Here is a 9,675-nt window from a genome sequence, read left to right on the forward strand (position 1 = left end):
TTTGTCCGGGGAAGGAAAGCCACATTATGAAACCATAAACAATAGAATGACTATAGCTTTAATCCTTTGAATAAGGCTTTGTTTCCCATTGACCAAAAACTTCCTAGAGGAAGGAAAGCTAGGAGCATTCAGGAAGGATTTGTACTTTATTTTACAGCAGCTTTGTGAAGGGTGAAAATCATTTGGAAACCTGAGACTCCCTTTCCTGGTCAATGAGCAATAGAACACACAGCCATGCTGTGCTTGGGCTCAGGCTTAGGCTGGGGTTGCAGACGAGGGCTCCCGGCCTTCCAAAGACTTCCTGACCTCAATGCCAACTGTGTTTTGTTATTGTTTTTCTTATACTAACAGACGTTCATCCTGTGCCTGCATTTCAAATCTTCCTGGGACATGACTAGGAACAGGTGCACCTACAGTTTATCCCAAATTATTTACATGGATCAAAAAATGTTTCCCCTACCAAAAAAAAAAGTTTTCCCAGATAGTGGTAACAATAAGATGAATGTAACTAATGTTGCAGAATAACACATGTAAGGAATGTCTAAATGTTTTATTTATTAAAAAAAACAAAAAAGAAAAAGAAATTCCATTACACTTATGTTGTATACTGCATAATTCATGAATTACCTATTAATTAAAAATATATAATAATAACATTTGCAAAATTAATTACCATCCATTGAACTTTTAAATGAAATCCTCCAGCCATCCAACCCCAGCACAGTATTTTCATTTACTTGGCTAGTTTATACAACAATCATTTTCTTTAAAAATAAAGTGAAATCAATTCGCTGAAACATTTTTACAATTTGGGGGCAGAGGGTACAATTTGTGGATAATAGAAGTTGGTTTTAAATCTCAAAATGCTGAGGTGGCCATTCCTGCTTTGTGTGGCTTCTGTGCCGGAGGCATAAATTATGGAGCACCGGAGCCACCACCACCCTGCTCCCCACTGGCTGTCAGGCCCCACTACAAAAGCCAAAAGGGCTTCTTGGACACCTGCCCCTTCCATGATTCTGAATGATATCCTCCTCATTTATTAATCCCTACTGAATGAAGAAAACTCCACCTCTCCTTATGGCCATCAGCCCTTAGGGCTTTTGCCTCAGGTATATGTCTGGGGACACAATTTAAATATTAGTCTTCCTGAGAATTATTTCAGGTAGCAAACCTCAATTATATTCCTGTCTCATCAGTGACTTGCCAGACACAGAAGGTGCAGCTGAGGTTGGGTTTTGGTCTTTGTTCGCTGTAATGAGAGCAGGCAGTGCCCCTTCACCCCGAGTTCTGTAGCTTTCCAGCATTACCTGGGCCAGTGTGTCACTAATAAAGCCAGCCTCACACTCTATTTGTGACACTGGGGACAAGATGCAGGTTCTTGGCAGGAAGACAGGATCCATTTTCAGTACTTTCCAAAGCCATGTCTCCTTTATCTTAATCCAGGGAAGGCCTCCAAGTTACTTTCAGTAGATTTAAAAGGATACTTTTACATTAGGGGCGTTTGTCTTTTTTTTTTTTTTCCAACCACAGACCCTTTTTAAGAGTCAGTTGATAATTATGAATCCTCTCAACCCACCCCCAAATGGACATATATGTTGATACATGCAATGTTGCTCAAAATATCAAGGGATTCATGGATTCTTAGACATCAGTATACCTCAAAGCAGAAACACTTACTTGAGACTTACTTTCAAAACTTACAGAAGTCAGCATTTAGGAGATAACGTTAAAATAAGGAAAAGGGAAGCATCCAAAAGAGGGCACTTTTCTATAATAGACCCCAGCAGTTATCTTTTTCCTGAGCAAACATTGTACTGTTGTTGTCAGCTCCATCGAGTCGACTCTCCGTGCGCAGCAGAACAAACCGCTACCCTGTCCTGTGCCATCTCCATGACTGGTTGGGATCCATCAGGCTTTCACTGGCTGACATTCAGAAGTAGATTAGCAGTGATGGTGGTGGTTGTATGCCATGAGTCGCTTTGGACTCATAGGGTTTCTAAAGCTGTAAATCTTTACGGTAGCAGAAAGTCTCATCTTTCCCCCTCAGAACTAATGTAGATTCAAACTACTGACCTTGTGGTTAGCTGCCCAACTCGTCGTCAACTATGCTACCAGAGCTCCATCTTAATCTGGAAGTTCTGCTGGAACCTTTCCACATCATAGCAACATGCAAGCCTCCACTGCCCAACAGATGGTAGCTGAGCATGAGGTGCAGTGGCTAGGAGTTGAACCCATGTCTCCCACATGGAAGCTGAGAACCCTACCACTGAGCCAGCAAGAGCTTGAATCAACACACCAGTTTTATCCTTTACAACCCACATTCTAAGGCTGCATAGGATGTTAATAGTCCAGAGATGGGCAGGGTACGCTGTGTATGTAAATGGTAGCTACCCTTTATGTTTGCTTGGTACATTTGAGGCCAAGGGCTTTGCCTGTGGCTTAATTCAACCACATGAGATAAATATTACCAATCCGATTTATAACTAAAAACATTAAGGCTCAGAAAACAAGTTCTCTAAAGCCACACAGCTAATAACCACCAGAGATGGCATTTGTCCCAGAGCTGTCTTACCTTTTAATACAACATGAGAGTGCATACCTATTGAATTTTATAATTAGGACTTTTTTTTTTTTTTTTGGTCCCTAGGTTCTGAAGGAGAGCCAAGGCTATCTAAAAGCACACCCCTTTACAGAGGCAGCTCCAGAACACCGCACCATGAGGGACATGGAGGCACTAACATGGTTGAAAAGCGGCCTAGGGAGCTCCTCTGAAAGCAGAATTACCTAACAGTCATGGAGGCTTTCCCTGATTCTCAGTCTGACTGGACAGCTTTGGCTTTCCCTGCTCAGAGCTGCCTCTTCCTTCAGTCAGTGCTGTGGTAACCGGCTTTGTCCTTGCTCCGCTTTGGGCTCTGCTCACAGTCATCACCCTCTTTGCTGCCTGCCTGTCCTCTGCTGCCCTCTGTGGTGGCCACTTGGGGATGGGGAAATGGGAAATCATACAAACTCACCATTGTTCCCTGAGCAAGGAATGAAATAATAGTGAAGCATGGCGTGACTTTTCTAAATGTAACTGGTAGTATGGGAAACAGCCCAGATCAAGAATAATCAAACTCTGAAGGACTTTTTCAACCAAAGTAAGAAGACCAAGTTAACTTAAACAAATGGCACCACACTCATCTAAGTCCCTTTAGGACTAACTTGTTAGATAGGGTTTTATTTATGGGCAGTTTAATACAGCGGCTACACGTTTGGCTCTGAAACTGGTTGCTCGGGTTCTGGTTGTGATTCCACCACTTGGTAACTGTTTAATTTTGTACAAATTACTTCACATCCCTGTGCCTTTGTTTCCTCATTAGTGAAGTGAGAATAATAAGAGTACTTAGCTCAAAAAGTTAAAGATGAAATGTGTTAGTAAGCGTATTGCACTTAGAAAAGTGCCTGCAACATCATAACCATTCAAAAAGTCTTGGAATTGTGATTATTATTTGCCATTTTCATCATTGCTGAAAGGTGAGCTGTCATTGTCCACAGAACCAAAAGGTGATGTTGGAGACCCCAAAAGTAAATTTTACCTCTTGCAGAAGTCTGATGGATGATGAACTTGGTAGAAAGTCTCAAAAATAGGATGACTAGAACTCCAGTATTCCAGTTAAATATTGTTACATAGCAAGCCATCTCAAAATTTACTGACTTAAAACAACAACAGTTTAGTGTTTCTCCTGACCCTGTAAGTTGATCAGGCAGTAGTTCCTCTAGAACTGGGCTTTAAGCTGAAATAATGACTAGGGCTTTAAGGTGGCTTGTTATTATTGTCGTTAGTGCCTTCAAGTCAGTTCCAACTCATAAGGACCCTGTTTACAGTTTTCAAGGAGCAACTAGTGGGTTTGAACTGCCAACTTTGCATTTAGTAGTCTAGTGCTTATTCTATAGAGCCACACCAGGACTTTTAAGTTGGCTGTTGTTGTGAAGTGCCGTCAAGTCCGGTCAACTCATAGGAGCCCTGCACAGGGTTTCAAAGGAGTGGCTGGTGTCAATAGCCCACCTTGCAGTTCAACCTCATGGTCAAGTGCTTATCCTACAGCGCCAAGGTTCAAAATGGCCTCATTCACATGCCAGCTAGGAGCTCAGCTGAAGTTGTTGACTGGGGCTTTCAATTCTCCTCCATGTGGTCTCTCCACATGGCTTCTTGGACATCCTCATATCATGGCAGCTGGTCCCAGGAATGAACATTCCAAGACATGAAGGCAGAAGCTGCAGATTTCTTAAGGTCCAGGCTTGATGGAAGCTGCATACTATTTCTACTACGGTCTAACAGTCAAAATAGACAGGCCAGTCTAGAGTCAAAGAGAGTAAAAAAACGGACTGTACTTCTTAATGAGAGAGTGGCAAGGTCACATTGCAAAACAGCATATGGGATGAGAGATATTGTTGCAGCCATCTTTGGAAACACGATCTATCATAGCCAAGGGAATAGTGAGATTTTCTTAACAGCCTTGGATTAAGTGACTCAATTAAGGAGCCCAATCTGAGTTTGAATCACAGAGTAACCTACTAAAATGAGGGGGGGGAAATGGAACTAAATGTTTTTTATTTAGCATAACTTGTATATACTTGAAAATAGGTTTATTCTTTAGAATCTGGAAAATGGTTCCTTCTGGTCTAAAATCATATTCAGAACCAAAAAAGAATATTATTAGATAAGGAAGAAATTTTTTTGTAAAGTATATTTCTGAAAGTAAAAACTTTTCCTTAAAGAAAAGGTAGATGATAAAACCACATATTCCATCACCAGTGACAATAGTAAGTTTGAGGTGGAAAAAACAAAGGGTATTATATTAAAGAGAAAAAAAAAAAAGTTAATAAAAGGAAACCATTATAATGAATAGGAAAGCTCAGACAATAAGAGACCAGACTTGAAATTGCTATTGCTGACATTTTAATTTTCCCCACCTCCTCACCCATGTGGTGTTGTTGTTAAGTGCCATCAAGTCAGTTCCAACTCAGAGCAACCCTGTATAGGATTTCGGAGGTTTTGAATCTTCTTGGGAACAGAAAGCTTCATCTTTCTCCCTTGGAGCAGCTGGTGGGCTAAAATTGCAGACCTCGTGGTTCACTGTCCATTGCTTATCATATAAAGCCACTGTGCTCTCCCCTCACCCATGCAAAGTTCTATTTTAAAAAAAAGTACAATATGCTGTGCATTTGTTTTTCATTTTACATTTCACTTTATTGGTGGGAGTGGTAATAGGCCTTTATAGAGTTTTTGGATATCACTGCAGTTATATATGGGATTACCTAGTATACTGGAGATCATCTAGTCAAATGAAATACATTTTATCTTGAGCTCCCCAGCTCTCCGCTACACACCACTGAGATAAATTAAAAAGGGATCTTGGTGTGGCACTGTAGGATAAATACTGGACAGCAAGGTGGTTTGAACTGTAAGGTCAGTGGTTCAAACTCACCAGCTGCCCCTCTGAAACCCTATAGAGAGTTGCTATGTATCAGAACCGACTGGACAGCACTTAACAACAACAACAAAAACGTTAAAAAGGAGTCCTGGTGTGGTGTGTAGGGTAATGCACTGGGTTGCAACATCAGTTTGACTGAAAGGTCAGTGGTTCAAAGTCACCAACAGCACCTCTGAAATTCTATACGGGGTCTCTGTGAGTCGGAACCGCTTCAGTGGTGCTTAATAACAACAACAAATGTTAAAAAGGAAAAAGCAGAACATTTTGGGTAGATTTTTGAATGTTAGGGAAAAGATAAAGCAAGAGATGATACCAAGATTTAGGGCCTGGATTATTAGAAAATTGCTGTGTTTCCTAGAGTGATTAAGAAGGTGAGTAGAAGAGAAAAGAAAACTATATTTTGCAGAGGAGGATTACAAAACAAAAACAAAAACAATAAGAAGGTGAGTAGAAGAGAAAAGAAAACTATATTTTGCAGAGGAGGATTACAAAACAATAACTTTGTGATTGAAAGAATATTTTAAGGGGATATAGCAGCCAGCCAGCATTGTCATAACATACTGATATCCCTGACTTATTTCTATTTGGGAAAGGGGTCTCACTCATTTTCATTTTATGAGACTATAACTTTTTATTATTCATTTTACTGTTTGCCATTTATTGAGTTGTTTCTACCCAGTGTGTTTACAATTCACATAAAATACTGAAGGCAATCAAATATAAGGAAACAAGGCTGGGAAAAGCAACCCACAGAGTGAAAATATCATTTGTATCTAGTAACAGCTGCAAACTATAAAACTATTGGAATTACCTTAGATAAAAGATTGGAAAAAAAAAGTAGGGGGAGGAATGAATATCTCCATACCTCTATGGCAAACATTTTTTTTTTTTTCTTTTAAATAGAAGGTAGTTTGAAATGGGGAGTCAGGGTAAGAGGATAAGCTGTCCAAGTGAGAACCTAGACAATCCATCAAGAACAGAATGCAGAGGAGAGAAAAGCAACGTTCTCATGGGAACAGGATATAAAATTGATGGTAATCGGCCTTTATAAAGACGAAGAGCAACATAACAATGTGTGCTATGCATTATTTGCATAAATTCCAAGGAACTTGGCACCTTCTACATTATCCACATCACAATCATAATGTAGGAAGTAAGGAGAAGGGAAAAAAATGACTTCAAGCAAACACACTAAGGGTTAGGATACTCAATTTTCTTCTGAGGAATCCTCACATTCTCACTTTACAAATTATTCCAATAAGTTTGGCTACCTTCTTCCAAACTCAACCATTTAAAATAAGATTCAGAGGCAACATTTACATGACATCTACAATAATCATAACTCACACTGGTTGAGCATCAACTCTGTACCAAGTACTATTCTAAAAGCTACCTAAATGGATTCATTTAATTAGTAAGAGGTGGTGGCAGTGGTTGTGTGCTGTGGAGTCGATCTTGACTCATAACGACCCTATAAAGAGTTTCTGAGACTGTAAATCTTTTCGGGAGCAGAAAGCCTCATGTTTCTCCTGCGGAGTGGCTAGTAGATTCTAACTGCTGACCTTGCAATAAGCAGCCCAACTCATGACTCACTATGCTACCAAGTCTCCTTTAGTGGTAGGGACTAGGATTGTTCCCACTTTACAGATGAGAAGATGGAGACACAGAGTTTTAAAATGAACAAAATGTCACAGTGTCAAGCACTAGACCTCAAGGTCAGTTTAAACCACAGTGTCAATGGTTCAAACTCACCAGCCACTCCTCGGAAACCCCATGTAGGGTCGCTATGAGTTGGAACCAACTCGACAGCATTTAACAACAAAAATGTAGTGCATCATTGGGATATGAACTTAGGTTAGTCAGGGTCATGCATCCTTATACATAGTTGGTTCTTTTCAGATCTTAGTGTGTATCCGAATCACATAAAGGGCTTGTAAAACACAGATAACTGGAGTCCACCCTCACAGTTTCTGGTTCAGCAGATCTGGGGTAAGGCCAGAAACTGTATTTCTGACAAGTTCCAGGATGCTTATGTTGATACTGTTGGTTCAGGGACCACAATTAGTGCCATGTCCTGGGTAGTTTTGTGTATTTTTAGCTGCTTCTTGGAAATCCTCTACAGGGTTGCTATAAATTGGAAGCAACGCAACAACACTTAACAACAACAACAACAAAAACAATTTCAATTATACCTACTCCTCACTTATTAACTATCTGTTATCTCATATTTTGCATTTATGGCAATAGTAAAAATCTACTATCTATTTGCACATTAACAATATATATCTGGCAATAACAAATGCCAAGGTGTGCAGCTAGAATAATGCTGTGATGGTTAAGGTCACGTGTCAACTTAGCTAGGCCATGATGCTCTGTGGTTTGGCAGTTATGTGATGATGTAATTTGGTAGCTATGCAATGATGTAGTGATTCTCTATTTTGTGATCTGATGTTCTCATCCTCTATTTTCATATTAACACCTATTTTTGCATGATGAGTTAGTCTTTGGAACCTAGTCATGTCAGTAAGTGAGGAGTGGGTATATTATTTAATATCATTTAATCCTCACATGAGAAAAATGCCAGTATCCTCATTTTCTTGAGAAAACTGAAGAGATGTTAAATTACTTTTCCCAGATCACATAGCTAGTTCTATAGATACTGTTGGCTCTCTATTCAGCAGCCACTCTCTCCTCCTCTCTTCCTAACAGACTGATTTTATTTGGGTATCTACTTGCCTCCCATGCATCCAGGTGTGGTGGCAATAGCTCCAGACCACCCTCAGACCCCTGCGTTAGGTCTGACTGGTCTATTGATCCCATTTCCCTACTGTAACTAATTCAGAAATAGGTGTGGCCAATGATATGTGAAGAAATAACTGCATGGGTTTTGAGGAAAGTTTCCTTGGGTCTAAAAGAGATACAAGAAGTTAGGGGACTTCTCTTCTTCCCTGATGTTGTCATAATTGGAAGTGATGCCTGAACTGACTGCAGCCAACCACCATGAGGCGGATGGCTGCAAACCTGAGAGAAGGAAAGAAACCATTCCATCCTAGGTGGCATTGATCAATGGCTGGATATTCCAAACCTGGGCCCTCCTTTTCCCCAAGTGTCCTAGTGTCTAAGCATACTTTTTGAAACCACCTGGGTGAGAGTTTTTCTTGCTTGCAGCCAAAGACACACTATCTGATTCAGCTGGTAAGCAGGGGCACTAAGATTTGAATGGCAAGCAGAGATGAGAGAAATAATAGCTGATGAAACAAGAGCAAGCCTGGAGCCAGAATGAATTTGCATGCAATACAAGCACTCAAGTACCTGGCAAACCAGAGTCACTCCAGTGAGTGACAAAGAACCCTACACACATCAGAGGCCCTGAAGATGTTACTCTGCTATCTAGAATGTCGTCCTTCTGGTTGTTCCTCTTACCGTAAAGCTGTTATACTGGCTACTCCTCGGTTTGGCACACTTCTCCAACCCTGCATCTGTATGGCCAAGTCCCTCGCCTCCTTCAGTTCTTTGGTTCAAACATCACTCTCTGAATGAGGCCTACCTTGACAACCCTATTTAATATTGCAAGCCACCACACCTCTCAGCACTCCAGCACTCCCCAGCCCCCTCACCATGCTCTACTTTTTCTTTCTTATTATTTTCTAACATTTTATAGTTTACTTATTTATAGTATATATTATTTACTGTCTGCCTCCCATCTTTAAACTACAATATCCTCAAGCAATCTTTACTTACTTTAGTCTCTGAAATAGTCCAAATACCTAAAGAAATGACTGGTACATAACTAACCCTCAAGAAATATATTGGTAGAAAGAATGAATGAACATTGCTGTTTATTATGGCAACTGAAAGTCATCTGCTGGAAACCTTGCATATACTGACATTGTTGTTGCTGTTAAATGCCGTCAAGTTGGTTCCAACTCATAGTGACCCTGCTCAGGGTTTCCAATAAGCAGCTTGTGGGTTTGAACTGCCGACTTTGTGGTTCACAGTCTACTGATGATTATAAAACATGAAATCAGCTTGGGTGCTAATATGCATATCTAATTTTGTTCCCACTCCTAATTCCACAAAAACCACCGTCAAGATAATGGTGAGACCATATAAATAAGAAAAAAGAAAAGAACCACATGATCATATCGATTGATGCAGAAAAGGCATTTGACAAAATCCAACATCCATTCCTGATAAAAAC

The sequence above is a fragment of the Chrysochloris asiatica genome, unplaced genomic scaffold (assembly GCF_000296735.1).
Source record: "Chrysochloris asiatica unplaced genomic scaffold, ChrAsi1.0 scaffold00012, whole genome shotgun sequence".
Lineage (NCBI taxonomy): Eukaryota > Metazoa > Chordata > Mammalia > Afrosoricida > Chrysochloridae > Chrysochloris > Chrysochloris asiatica.